We start from the raw sequence: 26,161 nt of genomic DNA, 5'->3' as shown, positions 1-26,161 counted from the left end.
ATAGCAAATCTGTATGAGGAAATAGCTATCCTTTACAGCATTTCCTTACCATTTCTGATCTGAGCTGTTGGACATCAGTTCATTTTTAAAAGACCACACCCGTTTGGTGTTGGGAAAACTGGACAGCTACATGTTAAAGAATGAAACCAGGCTACTTGCTTACACTCTACATGAAAATAAACTCAAAATGGATTAAAGACCTAAATCTAAGACTCAAAACCGTAAAACTCCAGAAAGAGTTTTATGGCTGTACTCTCATGCAAGGAAAACAGAAGCAAAAACAAACAATTGGGACTGCATCAAAATAAAAAAAAAATCTGCCAAAATATATCTGATAAGTGCTTAGTATTCAAAATACATAAAGAACTCATCCAACTAAACATAGAAAAAAAAAGCACATCAATCCAATTAAAAAATAGGCATTTTTCCAAAAAAGACACACAGACGGCCAACAGACACATGAAAAGATGCTCGATGTCACTAATCCTCAGGGAAATGCAAGTCAAAACCACAGTGAGATATCACCTCATACCAGTCAGAATGGCTAGTATCAAAAAGACAAGAGGGGCACCTGCTAGCTCAGTGGATTAGGCATCTGACTCTTGATCTCGGCTCAGATCTTGATCATGTGGTTTGTGAGATGGAGCCCCATGTCGAGCTCTGTGCTAACAGCACAGAGCCTGCTTGGGATTCATTCTCTCTCTCTCTCTCTCTCTCTCTCTCTCCCCCCCCCCCCCCCCGCTTGTGCTTTTTCTCTCTCTCTCAAAATAAATAAACTTAAAAAAAAAGACAAGAAATAATAATTGCGGTGAAGATGTAGAAAAAAGGGAACCCCTGTGCACTATTGGTGGGAATGTAAATTGGAACAGCCACTGTAGCAAACAGTTTGGAGTTTCCTCAAAAAGTTAAAAATAGAACTACCATATAATCCAGTAACTCCACTTCTGGGTATTTGCCTGAAGAAAACAAAAACACTCATTTGAAAAGATACGCATATGCACCCCATGTTTTTTGCAGTATGATTTATAATAAGAAAGATATGGAAGCAACACAAATGTCCAGTGACAGATAAATAGATAAAAAAGTTATGGTACACACACACGCGCGCGCGAAGATCACTCAGCCATTAAAAAGGAAATTTTGCCATCTCTGACAGCCTGGATAGACCTAGAGGGTTTTATGCTAAGTAATAAAGTCAGACAAAGAAACACAAATACTATATGACTTTACCTATATGTGGAATCTAAAAAACAAAGTGAACAAACAAAACAGAAACAGACTCATTAATATGAGAACAAACTGGTGGGTATCTGAGGGGAGGGGAGTAAAATAGGTGACGGGGATTAAGAGGTACAAACTTCCAGGGGGATCTGGGTGTCTCAGTTGGTTAAATGTCCCAACTCTTGATTTCGGCTCAGGTCACGATCTCACAATTTGTGGGGTAGAGCATGTCAGGCTCTGTGCTGACAGCAGGGAGCCTGTTTGGGATTCTCTCCCTCTTCCCCTCCTCTGTTCCTGCTTGCTTGTTCGTTCTCTCTCTCTCTCTCTCTCTCTCTCTCTCAAAATAAACAAACATTTTTTAAAAAGAGGTACAAACTTCCAGTTATAAGTCATGGGGATAAAATAGTGCAACACAGGAAATACAGCCAATGATACTGTAATAACTTTCTATAGTGACAGATGGAAACTATCATGGTAAGCATTTCATAATGTATATAAATGTTTGCACAACTGAAACTATTATTTTATGTCAATTACACTTCATTTTAAGCTTTCCAAAAAAAATACACCTCTGACTGATAACACTGATTTTGATTCTCAAGTTGAACCTCTGCCACCACCGCAGAGAATAAGGAAGAGCCCAATTACCTCTTAAGTGGTCCAGGACCTACAAGGACAGCCTACCCGAGTTAGAAAGAAAATCCAATTTCACAAATGTGCTTTTATCCTTCACTTCATTTGATAATCAAAGGTAAACATCATTATATTAGGACAGTAATTATTATTACCACTGGTCGATCCTATATGAAAACAAATTCACTGGCCTAAATAAGCTACATCTGATATCTGAAAATCAGTAGAGTTTCTAGCAAAACCTTCAAAGTAGCACCATGTTCCTGTAGGTCCAAGCTGCGAAGGACTTTTTTTTACCATTAGGGGTGGCAATAACACAAGTTATGACCAGTTAAAATGAAATTAATGAATAAATACATAAGGCAAAGCAGAAGGCTGAGTTATCCAACCAGATATTTATAGTTTCAGTCTGTGATAATTCAGATAAAAGTGTAGGCCCAGACATACTCAGATGAAATCTACATCTACCTAAATCTTCCTAGATACAGACTCAATATTTTGCCTTCAGAAGCAGAGTCTATAAATATTTTTAAAAGCTTCTAATTATCTAGATATTTTCAGATTCCCACGTTGTAAGAAGAAATGATCAATTTATTTGGAGAGCGTCCTACCCAATGACGAATGAAAAGTTCTGACTTTGAAAAGAGTTGCTTGAAACCCAACATAATGGACTTTCTTAGGAAACTATGCATGTTTTACTGCTGTTCCTGGGTGTCGTATTTAATTTATAGGATAATATCTGTTTAAGGAGCTACTCCCCTAAAATGAAATGCTCCATTTTGTAGAATTGATAGGAATTGGAAATCTAGTCTTTGCAGGTCACTGTGTCCTCCAATTTACAGGTGAGGAAACCAAGACCCATAGGGATCAAAGGTTAGCTCAAGTTCACCAAACAAGTTAGTGGCAGAGGTAAGATCCAGGTTTCTTGACCACAAAATTAGAACCCTTTCCACTATCTGATACTACTTTTTTATTCTTCTCTAAGTAGAAATGGAATGCTTCCATTAAATTATTCTTAGATACTACAGTTGCATTTTTATTTTGAAATTTTAAAGGTCTATGTGGGTAACTACTGCCCACATATGCATGAAAGACAAACAGAGGTGTTATTAAAGCTTTGAGTTTCTTCTAGATCATCAAAGAAAATCTAGTGGAATGGGGACAATGCAGCTTCTGTGGAGCAATTTACATCAGTGATTTTGAGAAGGGAACAGACCTAGTAGTTACTAAAGTGGAAACCGTTACTGTTCATGGACAGGGTAAAAGGAGCCATTTCTGCTTCCCACCAGTATTGTCCTTCAGCTTGCATTAGCTGAGGAGACACCATTTCCTCAACAAGTGCCGAAAAAGTGACGACCCATACATAGAAGTTCACAGGTCAATCTTTAGTATTTAATAGAGAGGAAAAGTTCTGATTTCCCTCATAACTGCCATCTTTTACTTCTCATCTCACAGAGTAAGTACAGATGCACCACATATTTAGCTCTGAATCAGTTCCCATTTCCAGGGTCTGAAACTTTTATCTGTGTCCTCCTGTCAAATTTGAGGCAAAGCACTTCTCCTTAATTTTTAAGCTATGGTTAAAAGTGTCCTTTTTGTTGTTGTTTTGGTATTTACTTCTTCCTACTCATCAGAACGTATTTCCGAAATGGTAAAAACACCCATAAGAGAAAGTCTGAAAACTTGGACTCAAATATCGAGTCAAGGCAGAAGCATGCCTTGACTAAATCATCTAACCTCTGAATCTCTGGTTCCCTCCATCTGTGCCTGAAGAGGGCCTTCCAGCTCTAAATTATTCTAAGCTATATTTCTTGAAACATTCTACAACAGATTTCAACACAACAGAACTTAGCAGGCCTGTTCCTAACACTACTTCTCCAGCAAAGGCTTTAATACAAGTCTGAGGGGCGTAGTGATAGGACCAAATCTCAAAGGAGTTCTTTGTAGGTTTTAAGTGAATTGCTTTTGAGAAAGTCTCTGTAGACATCTTACTTTGGCTCCTCGTCTATACAAACTGCTGTGGGAGCCTAAGAAAAGCAGCTTTCAGACATGCAAGTGTACAGATTTGGTATTGCTGCCTCCAGGCTGCAACCGCTGCCAGGGGACGGGAGTGAGTCAAAGCAATTCTGCGTATCGCATGCCTCAATGTCTTCCCTCTACTTGGCAGCTATACACTAGGATCAGTCATCCAGCTAAATGTCAAGAGTCCCGAAGTCATTACTAGTGCAAAGGTTTCCAGTATGAAACTTCCACAATGATTTAGCTTTAAAATTGTTACAAAGGAGATCTTTTTATCTTATTATTATAAGCTTGGAATAATTTGAGAAAAATGAAAAAGGGTAGTGAGATAATGACTTAGGAATTACACAATATGTGTATTTGAAAGAACATTCAGATGACACCTTCTTGGATCAAAGGCACTACTGGGAATTATTAAAAGAAAAGAATCAAGTAAAATCAACAGGCATAGTTTTTAATACTACTTACAGTCTGAAAATTTTCAAAGATATTTACATAAAAATGCTTATTTTCAGGCTCCTCTAACATTTCCAATTTTTAAAAAAAAAATTTTTTTAACGTTTTATTTATTTTTGAGACAGGGAGAGACAGAACATGAACAGGGGAGGGTCAGAGAGAGGGAGACACAGAATCTGAAACAGGCTCCAGGCTCGGAGCTGTCAGCACAGAGCCCGATGCGGGGCTCGAACTCTCGAACCGAGAGATCATGACCTGAGCCAAAGTCGGCCGCTTAACCGACTGAGCCACCCAGGCGCCCCATTATTTCCAATTTTTTAAGGCATTATAGATAGATTTACTTGCAGGCCACTTTCCCTTCAAAAATATATCATTATAAGTATTATTAATGGTTTTGGTCAAATTACATCATCTATAAATTTGAATGCATTTTTTCCCCAAAAGAAAAGAATGATGAACTTTACATTTTGTGGTCTGACCACTCTGAATTCATTTTGTTACTCCAACATAAATTAAATACTTGAGGACTCACTGAAGATAGTTGCTTTTTTACACAAAATGTTCTATGAGTCTTTCAGATGAGAAGAAACCACCAATAAAAAGAAAAGTTACATGTTTAGAAGAAATGTGTTTCTAACAAATAGGCTCCTTGAATTTAAGGAATTCTGCATGCAATATGCTATGCTAATGTCTGAAATTTTAGATTAGACACACATTATCCTGAATAAGAGATATTTGTAAGGAAAACAAAATTTGACATGGGTCAAATGGTTAAAATAATCTATTCTTATCAAGAGCAATTTGTAAAAAGGAAAATATAAAGGAGACACATTTTGACCTTTATCAGAATTATTTTCATTCTCCAACAGCCTAATGAATTTTTAACTTTTGGCTATGCTTTGAATTTTGTGAGGAAACTATACAACTAAGTTAAAGAGGAAATGAATAATAGGATTCCTGTGGTTTGGAGAGGCAGCGGGTGGGATGGTAGGTGGGTACTGTAGCAAAAATCCTGACTTTTAAAAAAATGTTGAATAAAACTTTATTAAAAACAGATTTTAAATGGCCGTTTTATCAGAAATGGACCTTTTAGACAGAGAATATGAAAACTCACATCTTACCCCAAGAAAAACTCTTCGCTCTAAGCAAACAAATCTCATTGTCTTGACATCTCCCACAAGCTTTTGCTACTATGCAAATCCTTGCACCATTTCTCCTATAAGGAAGGTTTTCTCTACCAACTTGTTCATTTTTCTGCCTCATCAAAATTCTGCTAAAAACTTTTTGAATGTGCCTGCTTCTCTTATTAAACACTTCTAACTTGATTTAGGAATACTCGTACTCATTTTGCACTCCTACTTTGTTCTTTATTCAAAATCACAGATTTATAGAGTTAGAACAAACTATAAAGATTATCTAATTTAACTCTCTCATTCAAAGAAGAGGAAATTGGAAGTCCAAATTAGGAAACTGGCTCAAGGTCGCAGAACTTGTTCAAGATAAAAGAGCTGAGGGGTGCCTGGGTGGCTGAGTCCATTAAGCTTCCAACTCTTGGTTTTGGCTCAGGTCATGATCTCTTCTTGGTTTCTGAGATCAAGCCAGGCCTCAGGCTCTGCACCAAAAGCAAGGAGCATGCTTGGTATTCTCTCTGTCTCTGTCTCTGTCTCTCTCTCTCTCTCTCTCTGTACCTCCCCTGCACTCTCTCTCTCTCAAAATAAATAAAACATAAATAAATAAAACATACATAAAATAAATACATAAATAAAATAAAACACTCTCAAACATAAAAAAAAAAGATTAAAGAGCTGACACCAGTACAAAGGTGTCCCTGTATTAATTTTTCATTTTCATTCATCACTGAGAAAGTCTAAAAGGTAACATTTCTGAAGGCAACTGAAGTTTATTCATTTAACATTTTTAAAACACAGAGCAAATCACTGACACCCTTGACAAAATATAAAAATTTCATTTCATTAAAATTCATGTCATTAAATTCATTTCATTAAAATGACCAACAGTCATTCACCATTCAAAATAAATATACTGAGCACCCACTGCCTTGACAGGTACCTTGAAAAAAAAGGCCAAACAATATATGAGAACTAAGAAGGCATTCAGACATATGAGAGAATTTGTCACAAGATCATAGTATTTTCCTGGAAAGGTTTAATTAACTGGTCACCCTATATTCCAACAGACTACAGTGCTTACTAAAAATACCATAGTCTACATTCTTCCTCTTTCCCAGCTGTCCTTTCATACCATCCCCAATTTCAACCTCTAAACAATTCACACCTTACACTTAGAGGATGCTAGCTTGAGAAATAGGTGACAACACAGCACAACACAGATACAAAAACACTGTAAACTATCCAAGAAGTTTCTACCTGGTCTACAAAATATTCAATTACGCTTGAGAACTGCAGTCCTATTATCTTAGCTCTCCTTTAACTCAAAATACCATTTTTTATCATATGTCTACATAAACTAACTAGAACCTTGCTATCAACAGGTCAAATTCTCCCAGTACTTACTTTTCAGATTGTGACTTTGGAATAAGAACAATCTTTCTTACGTAGCCAATGTTAAGAGTTATATAAGAATATATAAAATAATTAATACACTATTTTATACTTGGAGATCTAAGGTGAAGAGATCTTTACAGTCTCAAACAAATAACTCCAAGACATCTGCTCTCATTCTCAATTCAACATTCCAAACAAGAGACAACATTTCGTCTGAAAGTCATCAAACAGGAGGTAGCATTTCCAACTCGCCAAGTTAATAATGGGTTTTATCAATGGTCATAATTTGGTGTTTAGGACGTTCCCCAACCATATTAATCTTCTGTACCTATCAAGGATGAACAAGTCACAAGTAGCAACTTTGCAGACACATGATTTTCAAGAAAAGGATCTCAGAAGACAGAATCATAAAATTAACCTGGATTTGTAAGTGCAATAAAATGTATTTTTGTAAGACACTGTTCCACTGTGAATATTTAGTTAATGCCAGAGACTTATCAACACTCTTTTTCTCAAAAAATATTTACAGCAACAGTATCTCAAGAAGACAATCAGTTTGCAGTCCTATATGGACCTAATAAAATGTGTGAATAGTTTTATACCACTGCACTCAATTTTACAGTTCCTAAAAGTGTTTTGGGACATCATTCTCCATATGCTTCTGGCTTTGTCCATTTCATTCTTTGGACTGATTTTCTTTGGAAAACTAAAAGAGTTCATTGCTTTTCGCCAAACACCACACACACGGAAAATTACTTTTTTTTTTCATGTTGTGAACAATATTGAGATGTATCCCTTGTCAGGCCAATCTTCAGATGACGATTCGTCTTCCTCTGAGGATCAAGGAAATAAGTTAAAAGAAATGGTAGGTATATTATCATTTACTCTTATTAGCAGTCTCAGTAGTGTTTAGACTCAAATCTCTCCAAATTGCAATGTAAGATTACACTACATGTAGATTTTAAGACTTCAAGTTACAGACAGAAGTTTTTATTACAGCAGCCAAAATCGAATCTGAATGCTTATTTTTATTTCTTTACACTACCCAAATCAAATAACTTTTGTTGGGCAACAGCAGACATTCAGCTGAGTCAATGAACATATTTCAGACAGCTGCTTCCTATTTGTGAACCTAAAACTATTTTTGCTTTAAGAAAATGCAGGTTATACGAAGAGAAGTAAGAATCAGGATTCAAACAAACAAAAAAAAAAACCCAAAAAACAAAAAAAACCTCCCATAAGGGCCCTCACTTTTTATTTTTAGCACAGTTCGAGGATAAAACAGTAACTTAAAATATATATATAATCTCATTTAGCCAAAACAAAACTAATAGATGTTCCTCAACCACATTTTCGGCAATTAGCATAAAGTAACAAATTATAAAAACAACCTAACATCAATTTAACAAAAACTCTCAGATGGGGCGCCTGGGTGGCTCAGTCGGTTGAGCATCCAACTTCGGCTCAGGTCATGAACTCACGTTTCATGAGTACGAGCCCTGAGTCCGGCTATGTGCTGACAGCTCGGAGCCTGGAGCCTGCTTCAGATTCTGTGTCTCCATCTCCCTCTGACCCTCCCCTGCTCACACTCTGTCTCTCTCTTTCTCAAAAATAAAAATTTAAAGGGGCGCCTGGGTGGCTCAGTCGGTTAAGCGGCCGAATTCGGCCCAGGTCATGATCTCGCGGTCCGTGAGTTCGAGCCCCGCGTCAGGCTCTGTGCTGACAGCTCAGAGCCTGGAGCCTGTTTCAGATTCTGTGTCTCCCTCTCTCTGACCCTCCCCCGTTCATGCTCTGTCTCTCTCTGTCTCAAAAATAAATAAAAGTTAAAAAAAAAAATAAAAAATAAATAAAAATTTTTAAAAAATTAATAAAATAAAATAACCTCTCGGAAAATGTTAGGCAGGAGGCAAAGAGATTGTTGGTGTTGACAGTGGGCAATTCATTGGCTGTCAGTACCTACAATTCTTCAAATCTCCAACCTCATCCACATAGTATATCTTAAACCATAAAATAGTTATTAATCACTAGAGTGATGACTCCAAGATCATCCTCTCATTAAAAAATAAACTTCCACTCAGGGCACCTTGGTGGCTCAGCCAGTTAAAAGCGTCTGAGCCTTCGTTTTGGCTCAGATCATGATCTCAGTTACTGAGTTCAAGCCCCGCACTGGACTCTGCACTGACAGCACGGAGACTGCTTTGGATTCTCTCTCTCCCCCTCTCTCTGCCCCTCCTGTGCTCTCTCTCTCTCTCTCAAAATAAATAAACTTTAAAGAAAAAATAAACTTCAGTCTACTATTAACAAGAAATTCAGTTGTGTACTAACATTTCTGCAATGATCTACAGATATTAAAAATTTTCTAGTTAACTTTCATTGAAAACAAATTAAATTAACCACAATTCTTTTTCTAAATATTCCAGTTTATCCTATAATTTTTAGTCTAGGAAAGTGGGACATTGATTACATTTCTTGTAGACTAAAATTACTATTTGGTAGGAAATATAATCTCTTACTATTTGTTCTTCATTGGTATAAAACATAATATGGACCCAAGTTTTGTCAACTGACATTTTTCTCTAAATTATCAGAGAAGAGGGGTGCCTGGGTGGCTCAGTCGGTTAAGCGTCCGACTTCAGCTCAGGTCATGATCTCACAGCTCGTGAGTTCAAGCCCCACGCTGGGCTCTGTGCTGACAGCTCAGAGGCTGGAGCCTGCTTCAGATTCTGTGTGTGTGTCTCTCTCTGCCCCTCTCCCACTTACACTCTGTCTCTTTCACTCTCTCTCTCAAAATAAACATTAAAAAATTATTTTAATAAAAATTAAAAAAAATCAGGGCGCCTGGGTGGCTCAGTCGGTTAAGCGTCAGACTTCGGCTCAGGTCATGATCTCACAGTCTGTGAGTTCGAGCCCCATGTGGGGCTCTGGGCTGATGGCTTGGAGCCTGGAGCCTGCTTTGGATTCTGTATCTCCCTCTTTCTCTGCCCCTCCCCTGCTCACACTGTCTCTCTCTCTCTCTCTCTCTCTCTCAAAAATAAACAAACATTAAAAAAAATAAAAATAAAACAAAATAAAATAAAGTGAAATAAATTATCAGAAAAGAGAATTTTCCTACAGGCTGTGAGAGAGACATAACTGAGCCAAATATATAATAATATCTGTATCAAACTCAAACTCCAGTGTATTGACATACAATTATGTATATATAAGAATATGCATGAATAGAGTCCTAATTTGGATCCATCTAATAATTCCAAATAAAGGATAAAAATCAAATCAGGGATAAAACATTCATCTGTTCTCTATTTCCATGCTTCGTGAGCCAGAGCAAAGAGTATTAGTGGCCAGATAGGCCTGGCCATGGATTTTTACCACTACTTGCTGTCTAATTCAAGGGCGTCTGTCCATTCATCTATAAAACGAGGCTAGTACCTACTTCCTAGGATGGAAGAATAGACACAGATAATACGGGAAACCCCTTCAGAGTGCCTCACATATGCTGTAAATAAAATATATTTTACATATGCTTAGTAAATATTTTTTTAAAAAAACATAAATGAATGTATTTTCTTCCTTCTTTAAGTCCTTTGGTACCACCTCACCCCCAAGAGATGATTACAGTAGCTTCTAAATGATAATCCCCATTTCCAAACTAATCTCTATCAGAAGATTTATTCATAATCATGCTTTGAGCCTCTCACTCTCTGGATCCAGACTCTTCAATGGCACTTCATAGTCTACTCTCAGAATGTAATTGTTTAGGTTGACACTGACATCTTTTTTGCCCCCTCCCTGCCTCTCCTCACTCTCTCTCTTCAGCACAGACACACACAAAGACACACATACACACAGAGACACATGCAAAATCTGGCTCCAAACTTCCTTTGCCTTCTCTATGTCCTGTAAGATGCATTCAGGGCCCAGCTACTGGCATTTGGGTACTTCTTTGCATCTCATTGCTTGCCCAGAGCACCTTATTTAAAATGCTCCTTCTCTCTCCCTCTCCATGATCCTGGGCAGAATAATATCTACTTCCTCCAAATTTCTTAATTTCCTACAGCATGAACCATAACTTTCTTGTGACCCTCTTCTATTAGTGTCTCAAATGACTGTAGTAAATCCATGACTCTTGAGCTCTTACTGTTTTAACCTCCACTCCAGACACTTCCACATCATCATCAATCATCAGTAACCTGTTAATTATAGACAATTAGTCTTCAATATAAAGTCTACTGAAAATCAGATTTAAATCCTATAACTGGTCCACAGTTCATCCTCGCTGTAACTATAAACTCTCACTGAAAATGAGGAGGTGAGAAAGGGTGGGTATCCCTTATTGGTCTTTGAAGTTCCAGAGAAATGTACAGGAATAAATAGGAGAAAACAATCCATCACAATTTCACCATCCTTACTAACAACTAAGAGAAAAGAGCCAGAACCCTTTAATGAAAAGGGTCTTTGAGATCATTTAAATGCAAATAATTACCAACAAATCAACAAAATCTCTGGCACAGTTTTAGAAGTTTGAAGCAAAAAGAAACATACTCAAATCGATCCTTGAGTAAGCTCCAGTAAGAGCAGAAGAAAGGCTGTCTTCATGAGCTTTAATCCGGAGAGAACAGCTGACTGGGAGGGAGACTCCATTTAACGAAAATCAGACCCACTCCTCCTGGGTGTGGAGATCTACCTCTCTGACTCAAGAGGTCCCAAGCACCACCTTCCCTAGGTCCCTAGTGGTTCTTAGTAATTGGCAGGTTGTTAATTGATGAACACACAATACAGGGCAGCTTGAGACTCACAGAAACTAACACTGCCATCTGACCAGTGTTAAGGGTTAAGTAACAGCAAATAACTATAAATGGATGAAAACAGCAGCCAAGATTCCTCTAAGCTCAAAACAAACCTTAACCTAAGGGCAATGATGCCATCATTCAAATGAGACAAGGTGCTTGGCTAGCACAGGGAAAGGGAGTGAAGTGTCCACTGGCTAAGCACAAAAGAAACATACAGATTTTGAGTAAGATTTGGTGGGACAAATACACACAAAAGAAAACCACATTTAGTGATCTTTAACAACACTATGATGTCAGGTGAGCTTCCCGGAGGAGTCCTGATTCCTCAAGGCAAGAAGAAACAAAAAAAGTGCAGGTGCTCCACTTCCTTCTCCACTATTTTTACAAAAAAAACTTGGTGATTTATTTTTCGGGTTTAATAAAACCTAGTAAAAGCCCTTTAGAAATGTGAATTCTGCAACTAAGATAACGAATGGTAATACACTGGGAAATTAACTTCGGGAAAACAGACCACCTCTGCTTCCTCAAAATTACAGACCCATCTGAACATTTCACGGTTTTCTTAGCCAGATATAAACTACCAGGCAAAATGAATATTGTTATTCCAGCAACACCTACATTTGAGTGAAGTTATTCAAAACTATTTTTAAAGTTGGTATTTTGTATAATTACATGTTTAATTACACAAAGCCCAACTTTGAGCTTACTTTTACATGAATTACTAACTTTGCTGTATAACAGATAAAACACAACAGTAAAACTTAAATATTTAGTTTAAAGTTTATTCTTAATGCAGCATCTAAAAATGCCTCTTTCAAGTTAAGCCCATTCAATGCAAAATCTGTAATAAATGTACTTCCTAGCTTCTGAAGGGAAATTTTATATCAGATGTTTATATGTATTTATACACTTTTTACTGTACTAAAGGACAATCCATTATTAACACAATAGTGTATTATTAGTATTTGCTGGAACTTAATTATTAGAGAATACACAGTTCTCTTTCAAGTGATATTAAAGTAAAACAAGAATACTGAATGAGTACTGTAGGTTTCCTGAAGCACTTTCAAGCCTGTCTAAATTAATAAAATACTAAGTGAATTAGTATTACAAAAGAGACTTTTATAACTGATCGTTTAAAATATTAATGTGAATACTTAATAGGTCAAACCTTTTACATTAATCAAAGACACAATTTAAGACTAGTTTAGAATGAGTATTCTATCAGTAAAGTCTTCACGTCAGGTAATTTCTCCCATTTTTCCCTTATAAGCATAAAAGGATGTTTCCTTGCATTCCTGAGGAACAAAACATAATCTGTTCCTCTAGAGATAGGATGGTATTAACTGCTTCTTTTGAGAATAGGACATCTGGCATAATATGTTTTTGTAAGAGTTTTGTCAAGTAAGCAGTTAGGAGGGGTGAATTATCACAGATAGTCTGGCTTCTTGTTTTTCATGGCTGGAGAGCCCAGTAAATCTCGAATCTTTTATGTGTATGGAGGCTGGAGGCAGGTGGTTAACCACTGGGCTCTCAGTAATAAGTAATTTAACATTAAAAAAAAAAAAACAACAACACCCTACAAAGATTTTCTAAATTCCAAATCTGATTTCTAATTATGTTAATGCTGTTAAAAGTAAATCCTTCATTAAAGAAGTTTTCCTCCTTTTTCCTTTCTTTTTTTTTTTTTTTTTTTGGTTAGATAGACAATTCTTCTCTGGCCTATTCTCTTCTTAAAATTTGCCAGAATTATGTGGGATTTTTCACAAAGCAGATTCATGACATTGTGGAAATATTACATTATTTTGTGTTCCTGAATAAAAGTCAGAAGGAACCTGCTTAATTTTAGTTCATAGTCAAACACACAGGTCCAAGACCAGAACCCTCAGGAGGGACTGGGCAATGTTTACTTACAATTTATAGAAAGCAAAGACAGAATTTGTGCCCTTCTCCATGTAGTCTGCTCTCTGGTGCCCCTGGCCTTTGATCCATGGAGTTCAGAGGCAGTCACAAAATGAAATCTGGACAAGTAATACATTTAGAGTCCCTGCAAGAGCTATGGGAAGTCCGAGTGAAAGCAGTGAGGGGATGAGTTCAGGCCCTCACTTGCCATCTATGGGAAGTTGGGACATCCCTAGCAGAGAAGCCACAGGAGAAAGGAATGGTAAACGCTTCTGCTAGCACCAGATGAATACACACTCACTGCCTCCAAGGAAAGGCCCAAGAGTAAAAATCAACACTGACTCAAAAATGGTAACTGAACTATATGAGAAAAGACATGGGGTTAAGTTGTACAGCAAATAACAAAGGGTAGGACAAACTGCCCTGGACACAGTTTGGGGGTTGAAGGAAGGGGAGGAAGAGCAAGAGTGTGCAGGAGTCTAGGTTGTACACTGAACAATGCCTGGGCAGCCTGGTGAATGAACCTGGGAAGTCAAAGGCATTCAATATACTTTTACAAAGAATGATAAATGTAGTCTTTCTTTAGAACAAATCAACCCTAAATAACAAAGAGAGGAAAGGAAAGTTCGACATATGCCCCACCTGCTGTGGTTATGGGAGACAATAACTGCCAGGTTGCTGTGACACAGTCATGGGCCTAAAGCCCAGTAAGGTAGATGGATTCAGGCTTTGGTAGTAGTGCCTAGACATCCAGAGAGAAACTAATTTCCATTTCAATTGAAGAGAGAATACAAAATGCTGGAGTCAAAAGGAATCTTACAGATCACTGGTCTACCATTCTCATTTTTCCAAAAACCCAGAGTGAAACTCAAGGAAAAACAACTACTTATGGTCTAGAAAGCTACCCAAGGGCAGAACTGTTTTCAGTATGCATGATTTTTGCCCACTGCTTTTGGGGAAATTATTATTGCTAAGCAAGGAAAAGGCATTTCAGTGCTTTTCAGGCATTTACACCATTCCTTTCTTCATTCAAGAAATATTTAATGAATAATAAACACTAGGCACTTGGCTAGATCCTGGTACACTCCTGGAAAACCTCAGAAAATGAATGTGGCTGATAGAGCAACCAGTCTGACAACAGGCAAAATATGGAACTCAACCAACTAAAATTACAGACCACTAAGTGCAAAGTATAAGGTTGGAAGAACTATAATATGAAAACAGGAATGGAGTGGAGAAGTATAATCAGATACCAAAAGAACCACTGGCTGAGAAAAACAGAAGTGGATGAGGGACAGAAAAGGGGAAAGAGTGGCCAATACAAGTAGAGCCAAGTCCCTGAGCTTTGGGGACTTTTGCAATGCAGAACCAAACAGGTTAAGTCACTGCAGCTTGCATACAGTCTCTGTGGGTCACTCTTTCTCTATCTCAACTCGATTAAGGAAAAAAGAAATCAGTAAAAGATGTGTACGTTTATTTCTCTGCCCCAACTGTCTTCAGAAGTCAAGAACAGCTAACAATTTTCATTTAACGTAAGAGAACACAACACTGTTATGATGTGGTTTTCTTGGGAGAATTACTTAGCTAGCAAACACACCCAGCTATTTCAGGGTGTCTGATTCAAGTGGGTTTGAGAGAAGGTACAAGTGGAAAACTGTGACAAATAAAAGCAGCTGCCGCGAAGGATAAAACTAATTAAGAAGGGAGGCTGGTGCCTGGGTGGCTCAGTCAGTTGAGCATACGACTCTTGATTGTGGCTCAGGTCATCATCTCACAGTTTGTGAGATTTGAGTCCCATGTTGGCTCCATGCAGACAGCACAGAGCCTGCTTGGGATTCTCTCTCTCCCTCTCCCTCTGTCCCTCCCCTACTCACATGCACTCTCTCTCTTACCCTCTCAAAATAAATAAATAAACAAAAAAATAAAAAATAAAATGACCATCAAAAGAAAGTGGATAAATAAATTGTATTATTTTCTGACAATGAAATACAACTGTGATCATAAATGAATTACAAGTATAAGCAAGGAGGACTCAAACATGATGCTGGGCGGCAAAAATAGATGTTCCATCAGAAAACAGGATATTGTATTACTGATATAAAATTCAAAAACAAGGAAAACAATGTAGGGGATACGTAAATATGTGAAATAACTGTAAGGAAAAACAAGGAAGTAATAAAGTCAACATTCAGGACTGGGAGGGCAGGGGGAGGGGCGTGATCTTAAAGAGAAGTAATGGAATCCATCCAGGCCAGGAGCAGCTCTGTCTCCTAAGTTGGTAGTAGGTAGTACTCAGCTATTCATGTTAATGTTATTGTCTGTATCTTCTCCCAATGTTATAAATATTCCCTGTATATATAGCATTTCTGAATACTATGGAGTTGCTTCTATTTTTAAAAAGTTCTCAGAAATAACACTATATTTAAGAAACTATTTTAGGGGCGCCTGGGTGGCTCAGTCGGTTGAGCGTCCGACTTCGGCTCAGGTCACGATCTCGCGGTCCGTGAGTTCGAGCCCCGCGTCAGGCTCTGGGCTGATGGCTCACAGCCTGGAGCCCACTTCCGATTCTGTGTCTCCCTCTCTCTCTGCCCCTCCCCCGTTCATGCTCTGTCTTTCTCTGTCTCAAAAACAAACATAAACATTAAAAAAAATTTTTAAAAAAAGAAACTATTTTAAAGATGCTTTTTAAGTGTCTGTAAGTAACAAGAACCTAAAATGCATTCAAGAATTTATAAAATTACTTAATTCACACAATAGCTCTGAGATAAATATTTTCATCCTTAGCTTACATATGAGGAAACTGGTATTCAGAGTTATGAAAACTGCCCAACATTACACAGCTAGCAGGGGTGGTATTCAAACCATATCCAATTCTGAAAATCATGGTGTGTCTGTAGGTAAGACTGTCTAAAATGTATGGGCAAAAATTAAATGTTAATACAAAAGCAACTTGTTATAAGGGTTTACTGTTTTATTTCATCTTCATGTTTAAAATGCATCCCTAGAAGTGCCTAGGGTGGCTCAGTCGATTAAGGCTCCGATTCTTGATTTCGGCTCAGGTCATGATCCCAGGGTTGTGGGACTAAGCCCCGCATCAGGTTCCACACTGAGCGTGGAGCCTGTTTAAGATTTTCTCTGTCTCCCCCTCTGCCCCTCTCCCTTACTCACACTCTCTCTCTCAAAATAAAAAATAAATAAAAATAAAAATAAAAAATTAAATGCATCCCTAGATTACATTCTAATGGCATGTACTCATTTTATGTCATAGGGTACCTCTTTATTATTTCATAGTCACAATTTACCCTTAAACTCTATAAATTCTAAAACTGGCAACAGATACCACTTATGTTTATGGAAAGTCTCAACTAGGCTGTACTTCTTTTCATAACTTGAATTTCTCTAAGAAGTTGAAGGCAAGTCAGCTGTTGGTAGGCTATAGCTTAGCACTCTTTATTTTACTACCCTCCCATCAGGGATTCACTCACAGGCAAGCCAACAGGCTGGCCAAGCCTCACAGAAATTACTCACTTCCACCCTCTCTTCCTGTATCTTTCTTCCAATCCTACTTTAAACTCATGCAGGAAACCTGAATAGTACCACCTGGTTTTCTCTACTCCATCAAATCTGGGCCTGTGCAGCACACATACCACACCACTCAGCTATGCAATTATTTGTCAGCTTTTTATTTTGTTGTTTTCATTTGCATGTGTGTCTAGCCTGCAAGGACCACTTAGAAGAGATTACAGATCTATTTTTTCTCAGCTATGCCCTAACTCATTCTTCTTTGCCCAACATATCACCAACTGTGCTCTGTAAACAGTAGTCACTTAGTAAATGCTGATTGACTTACTACGGTAGAACAACTCGCCTCTGGTATTTCTCAATATCCCAGTGAATCCTCCACATCTATAAACATGCTGGAGATGATACCAGGTACTGCTAGAGGCTTGGGGTCTTCCTGAGGGTGCCTGGGACAAGAAAAACACAGAGAGAGACCAAAGACAGTCAGGAGAAACACAGAGAGAGGAAACACGGAAACAAACAGAGCACGGTGTAAGAGGAGTGAAAGAGTCAAGAGTTACAGAGAAGCTAAGCAGCCAGAGACACTCGAGAGACACGGAGGAAGTCAGCAATCTCACTTTGGATTGGAAACTACATTTTTGGTACTCTACAGTGTGTAATAGGTGCCCTCATGTTACTACATTTATAAGATAATCATTTCAAAGTTATTTCTAAGGTTTTTCTGAGCTTACATCATTATCTATTAAAATTTGTCTTTACAGTCTCATTTTTGGAGACACACATACACAGACACAAACACCTAATCCTCAAAATGACCCAGCTGTAAATAATATATATATTTACTTTTTCCAATTCTCCAACTTAGAAAATGTTTACTCCAGAGGGCTAAAGTGACTTGTTTAAGGTCATAAGCAAGATGACAATTGGAGCCCCAATTCTTCTGATTCCAAAATCCAATGCTTTTTCTGATATCCCACGTTCTCTATTAGAAATGAATCCTGTATAGGGGTGCCTGGGTGGCTCAGTCAGTTAGGCATCTGACTTTTGCTTTCAGCTCAGGTCATGATCTCGCAGTTTCATGAGTTCAAGCCCCATTTCAGGCTCTGTGCTGACAGCATGGAGCTTGCTTGGGATGTTCTTTCGCCCTCTCTTCTCTCTGCCCCTCTCCCGCTTACAATATCTCTACCTCTCTCGAAATAAATAAATAAACTTCAAAAAAAAATAAATCCTGTATAAATCATATAAATCCAAACTACACATTCAAAATAAAATTTTCTTTTGAGACACTGAACTACTCAGTTTACTCACTAGGACACTACACCTCAGTACTTCATTTATTTTAAAAATCTATCTGAAAAAGTAAGTCAAGATGAAACTATATCAGAATGATAGAAAATTTCAAACAAATTAAGTGAATTAAGTGAATGGGCACTTGATAAAATTTTAACATTTAAAAAAGGAGCTAGAGTTAGTTCATTTCTTTTATAACTTGGTAATTTCAAAGTCTTAATGATTCAACACATTTCAGCTGAAAGATCAAAAAATGCTCCACGTTTCAATGAATTCTTAGATTTAAATACTAGTAAGCTTGCCTCAAACTTATTCTCTCATGTCTCAACTGAAGTCTATACTGCATGCAATTCGATTTCAGTGTACTACAGTAGAAATGATTTAGGGGCATCTGGGTGGCTCAGTTGGTTAAGTGTCCAACTTCGGCTCAGGTCATGATCTCATGGTTTGTGAATTCGAGCCCTGCGTCAGGCTCTGTGCTGACAGCTCAAGGGCCTGGATCCTGCTTTGGACTCTGTGTCTTTCTCTCTTTCTGCCCCTCCTCTACTCACGCTCTCTCTCTCTCTCTCAAAAATAAATAAACATTAAAAATGTTTTTCTAATTAAAAAAAGAAATCACTTAATGCATTATTCTTTCCATTACTATTGCTTTAGTATTTTCTCTTGAGGGATACTTATACTCTTCTAAATAGTCATTGCTTCTGAAAGCAATGTAATTGCCAGAAAGCTCCTCTGATACAAGGGTATGCATGTTATTGGATTTCACAGCAAGACAAGATAATAAGAATACAAAGAAATTTCTATTTAATTGTGCATCAATATATTTTTCTATGTTCAGCAATTTTTAAACCAGAAATTTTCAAATGAGGCCTAAAATATAGTGCTGCTCTGCCCTCTAGTGACTGGCTAGGTTTTGCTGACTACATGCTTTTATTTATTTTTTAATTTGCTTTCTAAGCAATACTTAGAATTTTTTAATACATATAACGGCTGCTTTTTCATAACATGGACAGTGAATAAAGAGTACTAGTCAACGTTTCAGATACAGCTTGTGCTTTGAACACAATGTAGGAAAGAGATACGATTTATTTTCATAGGGACGATACACCTAAGCATTGCCAACCAAAAAAACACAAAAGCAAAAACCACACATACATTAATATAATCTACTCCAGTCCTTATTCAGATTTTTATGCAATTTATTTAGAAAAGTCAGAAAATTATACTCCTGTCAGAAACTTCACAAATTTCATAACTATAAATCCCAAATTGGTTAATTTCATTATTTGGGAGACTGAGATATCAACGTGAGTAGTACTACATACACCACACATAGATGAACAATTTTCTACTAATTATAATAGGGCAAAAATATGCTGAAGAAAAAACTATACTGAACATCATTTACCCTTCATTGTTCAAGTGGCACTTTAGGATTTTCCTGAATTTCAGTGTTGTCATTAGGAAACTGACTATCACTTTACATGGAAACATTAATCAAGGACCCAGGTAAGACAGAGTTATACAGACTCTGTATTCTCAATTCACCCAAATATTTCAATGAAAGTAGGTATTTTTCCCTCTTAGATTCTCTTGCCATAAACTGCTTGCAAAGAAATGATGCATTTCTAGAACTGCATTTCTATTCTAATCCCAAACATACTACTTTTACACACCTATATAAAAAATAAATATTACATCTGTACACATAAATGTAAAAGGGTACCTGAGTATGTGAGAATAATCCCCAGACAGTATGGTGGTGTGCTTAAGACACAAACCCTGCAGCCAGACTGCCAGAGTTTGAATTCCCACTGTGCAACTTATTAGCAGTGTGACCTCAGGCAGATCACTAACCTCTCTGTGTTTCAGTTTCCTTATCTACAAAATGTGAATAGAAGAGACACCTACCAATAGCAATATTTTATATCTTGATAGGTACTTGGGTTACACAGGTGTATGCATTTATCAAAACTCAGAGAATGTACATTTAAGATTTGTGCACTTCACTAAATGTAAATTTTGTATTAACAAGTTGTAAATGTTGAACTGTATTCAATAATAGGTATGCTGAAGTATTTACGGAGGTGTAGTGATATCTTTAGTTTACTTGCAACTAAGTCAAAAATGAACTGATGATGGATAGGTTACAGATATGTAATAAAATAAGTATAATTAAAATGTTAACAGTCAAATCTAAATGGTGAGTATATGAGTGTATAATGATGTTTGAAAAGTTCATAATAAAATGTTGGAGGAAATAAATCCACCTCTCATAGAGCTGATGTGAAAATTAACATATATACATAATGGCATTAAATACACAGAAAAGTACCTGATAACCAATAATGGCAAATGGCAATATGTTCAAGCAAATGAAAGTGATCTCTTCTTCCCTATTTGGAGGAAAAGGCTAAGAAAATAATGAGAAGTTGAGCCCCCACACCAGAATGAATTGTTGCCATCAAGGGTGTTACATATAGCTCAACTTTCAAGTAATTCACAACACTGCATGGGCCACGTAGAGAACATGGTCTTGAAAGTCAGAAAATGCTGATTTGAATCTTGGCTCTGTTTTTAATTAGCCAAAAAGCTCAGACAATTTCAAGATTCTAAGCCTCAGTTCCCTCCTACAGAAAATAGGAATAATGATAACTACACATGTCTAGAGTCACTGTGAAGACTAGAAAAACTATATTCTCTCTCTCACACACACACACACAACAGAAGGAAAAATGCAAATGATGACAAGTGGAGTTTTCATCATTAAATCATTACTGGCAATTAGGGTGAGTCTATTTTCTGCAGATGGAAACAAAAGTGGTTACGTATCAGATTCTAACCTAGAAATTTCATATGCAGGTGGCCTACTACTCTGAAGAGCTTTCGACAGGATCTTTATTAAACCGGTGGGCCTTATTTAAAGCATCACTGTACTTAGTGTAAAAGAAGAGCTGGCAATGACAGGGAATTCATTATTCATCCCTCTGTAATGTCAATTATAATATAAGTCCTACAGGAGAGGCATTTATAAAGTAGTTTGCTGATATTTTAAAGAAAGTCACTTCAGTGCATTTGAGGAAATGATATTAGCACCTGGATAAGTTTTGGTTTGAAATAGTCTAAGGCAACATATTTAAAGGAAAGAATATTAAAACTACATTTACAGAAGAGGAGTTCCATACTCCCAGGGAACAGAACTGTAAGTCATTATAGATTACTCCATGAAAACAGTGGCTCAACATACAGTTTTAGCTAAAAAGACAATCAAGAACATGTAAAACAGGGAATACTGGAAACACTATACAAGTGGCTTCTGCTGCCTTGACCAATCTACAAAAACTGCTTTCCCCAAAGGGCTCCTGAATCACCCTAAACCAAACACTGGGGCAGTTAGTGTTCTACATTTTTCAACATTTTTGTTGAAAACTCTTCCCCATCTTCTTTGGTACTATACTCTCTTGCTTTTCCCACCACAGATCTGATTCCTTTTCTTTCCTTTAGACTTCTCTTAACAGAGAATAGGTGGGTGTTTTCCAACGTTCTGTCTTAACCAGCCATATTTCCTACTTTCACCAATACTCAAAGTTTCAAGCTCTACCTCTCCTAAGCTACATTTATCTTTAGCTTGACTCTCTCCCAAACTCTTACCAATTTATAACTACATCCTATACATAATCCCATGGATATCCTCTCTGCATTTCAAATCCAATCCATTCTACACTGTACCCACCCCCTTCCCCAAATCAGTTTCTACCACCATCTCTCTCCTGGTAGCAGTACTGTCTGAACACCCACGCTTAAATTAAAAACCTATCTCAACACCCCCACTGCTTCCTTCCCTCTTATGATACCCTCTGCAGCCTCAGCACAGGTACTGTCTGTTGCCAAATCCTACGGATTAGTAATTTGGTTCAAGCGACAAGACAGGATGTGTATTCTTTGAGAAACACAGTGAAAGCTGAATTTATAAGCATGAAATACACACAGACACACATACACAAGCTGAATAGTTGGTACCAAGCGTTTGAGAAAATCTTCATTGAAGGAATCCTTAAAACTGAGTATCTATTAATATTTGCCCTGCAAATTGGAAAAAAGACTTATTTGATTTTGTGAGTTGAATACCTCAATTTAACATTTCAAACTACATCCAGACAGGGTATAACCTTCATGTCTCTCACAGTGGTTCCATTTACAACATGCAAACCCTATCAGAAGAACAACTTCTTCTTACCTAGGATTTGCTAAGTCCCTTAAACCAATCTTTCCAATGCCTACCTCTTTTCCCTTCCAATCCATCCCTTTTAAATATCACCTGCTCAAAATTTTCCAGTGGCCCATTTGCTTTTAAGGAGAAAAAACAGTAAACTTACCCTGACATTCAAGGTTCTCTTACATTTGGCTTTTCTAGGTTTTCCATTTTACCTTTATACACAGCCCATCCCAAATGGCAAAAGGGGTCTATTAGCTTTGTCCAGACTTTAGTATTTTCCCCTGTAGGTAGTCTTACTTAGTTTTTCTACCTGAGATTTAAGACCTTCCTCAATTCTTAATGAGGTCTGTCTCTCTTTCCTGCTTAGATTTTCCCTATTATCATATTGTAACTCTGACATTGTCTAAAACAATAACTTGCACGTAGTAGTTCCTAAATACTAAATAGTTCCACGTAGCACTAAATATTTATTAAACAAACAGAGGAACAGAAAATATATTACTTTATCTTTTACACAAAACATTTTTTCCAGTAAAATTACTGAAGACCGTTCAGGCTCTAAAAAGAAACAAAACAGGGCATCTGCGTGGCTCAGTTGGTTAAGCGTCTGACTCTTGGGTTTCGGCTCAGGTCATGATCTCACAGTTCATGAGTTTGAGTCCTGTATTGGGCTCTGCGTGGACAGTGTGGAGCCTGCTTGGGATTCTCTCTCTTTCCCCTCTCCCCCTGCTTCTCTCTCTCTCTTTCTCTCTCTCAAAAATAAATATACTTTTAAAAAAATTAAAGAAATAAGACAGAGCTGAAGAATGCAAACATGCTCATAGATGGGCTAGAAAGGTTTAGAATTTTAATATACACTAATAATTGGAAAAGTATATAATAAGTCTATAAAATTCATGGTTTTTATGGTTAGAATGTACACATAATCAACTAGGAAAAGGCAAAATTGCTATAAAAAGACCACAAACACCTAACACATTCATGTTAGCTTACAGAACAGCTTTTAGAAGGAATCAGGTATTTTCACAGATACTAAATTATCTTCAAAACAAGCTTAGATATATCAATTACAGAAATATTCAAAATTAATAAATATGTCAATTATATTCAAAATTAATTAGTATACCTACTGATATTAGTGACAAAGACCAAGTTGTATTAGTTCATGCTCATGTGCATGAAAATTATTATGAAGTAAGTACTTTCACAGAGTTAGCACTTTCTGCAAATGTAGAAAAATACTTGCTTCTCTTGGATCAATTAATTGTGAAATGTTAAACCAGTGACCTAAAAATGAAGGGAAATTTTGCTTCTCTAATTTATGAATTAACTAGCAGAGTTAACTCATGACTGAATTAGGTATTTAAATTTTTAAAATGTTTTATAGTTATCAGGTTCAGAGAATCAATTTATGAAATGGCTGTCATACTTTAAAAGCCATTAAGAATTCATAATACATTTCGTTGTCTTGCTAAAATAGTATTTGAAAAAAAAAAGTTTATAAAACTTTACTGTAATACTTAAATAATTTATTTCAGGTAATAATTGTTAATACCAAGAATATAAAGTAATAATAATCCTAAAGTAACTACAATCCACTTAATGATAGATGACATCAATATTTTCATATGCTTGAGTTTTGATTAGGTTTTAATAAATTGCAAAAAAAACTGGGGGAAATCTAAAAATCAAACCTCCATCACATATGACTGTGTAGAAAATATTTTAAAGTATCTAACCATATAAAGCACAAACATTATTCTTTCCTAATGATTCAAATCAAGTCCATCCTGTATTCAATAAAGACTTCCAATGGAATAAAGATGCGTACACGATGAAGCTGGACATTTCTTTTATTGTGAATGGAGACAATAAAATGCCTGAAATTCAATTTCAAGGAATGGTTAAGAAGCCAAAAAAGTCAAATTCCACTTTTTACTTACTGTCCATTTTGAGAACAAACACATTTTCTCAACAGTGCCTGTCAAGTTCTGGATTGGCATTGCATCTTCTGGCATTTTTAATCCTCACAACAACCTTATAGATCAGTATTCACTCCATTTCACAGATGAACCTAGGTAACTTTCCCACAACCCAATCACAGTAAAAGCAGAGTCAGGTTAGTCTTGAGTCCATCTGAATCCACAGCCCTCGTTTCTAAGGATCAAGCTACAGCTCAAACAAACAAAAGTGACACATTTAAATCTGTCTTCCATAAGAAAACCTTTAAGTTTTTGCCTATCCATATTAATCTCCAGGAAGCAATAGTGAGTATTTATGCAGTTGACAATCTAGAGGCAAGAATAAGAATGTGTATAAGCAATATGAAGTAAAACTTCTAGAGTATTTTTTTCTTAGGCACATTATAAATTCTAATGTATGAAATATTTTATTACAATAGAAATAATCCATAAAAAATTCTAGGATTGTGATGATTAAAACTCATAAAAAGAGACAAAACTGGTACACCTTTACCATCAACAAGATAGATTATAAAAGCCTTATTAGAGAGATTTATTTTATGTTCTCTAAAAAGCGAAACTCTTCAGTGACTACTAAAGGCAACACCTACCATTTTAAGAGAAACAACTAACGTTTCAAACCTGAAAGCTATCATTCCTTTAAAAAGGGTTCACATCACCAAATGAATTGAACGATGAGTCATATGCTTCCTCAAACAGCGAGACAAAACCACTGCTACAGCAAGAGCTTTGTTATTTCACAAGGAGATGGTCTGCGGCTACTGATTTCAAAGTTTACCATTGTCTCTTTTACATTATCATGTACCTAATGTGAAGACTTGGAACTCTAATAATGCTGAAAACACAGTAGGTATTCAAAACTATTTTGAGGGCATGGTTCAGAGTTTCATGTATGTGTCCATCCAGGTGGTGCCTGGATGGACAGAAGGACATACACGACTCTGTGCATGCATGCACCTCACATTTTGTAGGTTTCAGTGTCTCTCTAATCTGGCAATTCTTCATTGGAATTAGTGTGGCAGAACTGAGAATGTTTTAGGACGGTGTTCATCAGATAAACGGTAGCCTTTTTTATTTAAGCCTTCTTTAGAGCCACTTCCTCCCCGTGCAGCTGGCTCTCTCAAGAAACCTGTGCACTGTAAGTGCCTAATGGCAATGTTTAGTGCCTTAAAACATCACCTGAAGTGGACCACTTCGGCCATGAAGAGACACTTGATAATAAATGGTCTTACAGTAAATGTTAAGGAACACTGAAATAGTTACATGATTTAGCTGCTTTTTAAGAATAGTAATGGCAGAGGCAGAACAACTGCAAACTAAACTAAGCAAATTGTACAAGTCTATATAAAACCAAGACACAACATTCTTATCCATCATCTTCACAGATTAATTCAAATACAGAAATGCCCTAAAGATAAACACCACCACTGCCCTCCCCCCACCCTGCAAGAATAAAACACCTAACTGTGGACTTCAGCTTACATTTTTGGTATGTATTAACTGAATCCAGGTACCATACACACAGCATCTCTTCAAGCCCCGTTGAACCAACTTCCCTCCTCTAAATCTCAGACATTCACATGCATTCCACTCGCAGGGCTGCTG

At 37.0% G+C, this 26,161-nt stretch overlaps 1 protein-coding gene across 8 annotated transcripts in view; it reads right to left on the bottom strand.

Annotated features, from left to right (window-relative positions):
- BBX (BBX high mobility group box domain containing) overlaps nucleotides 1-26,161 on the bottom strand; it is a 282,740-nt gene that overhangs the window by 136,065 nt on the left and 120,514 nt on the right. The window contains exon 4 of one of the 8 annotated variants that reach the window (XM_019448262.2): nucleotides 17,397-17,514. The exons of the other annotated variants lie outside the window; for them this stretch is intronic. The gene's annotated coding sequence lies outside the window, so the exon portion shown is untranslated. The remainder of the gene's footprint in view (nucleotides 1-17,396; nucleotides 17,515-26,161) is intronic. 8 annotated transcript variants of the gene reach the window in all.

Source organism: Panthera pardus, unplaced genomic scaffold, assembly GCF_024362965.1.
Source record: "Panthera pardus isolate Hobbes unplaced genomic scaffold, ASM2436296v1 HiC_scaffold_16, whole genome shotgun sequence".
Classification (NCBI taxonomy): Eukaryota; Metazoa; Chordata; class Mammalia; order Carnivora; family Felidae; genus Panthera; species Panthera pardus.
The sequence above is the reverse complement of the archived record's forward strand: the minus strand, read 5'-3'. Positions and strand labels throughout refer to the sequence as shown.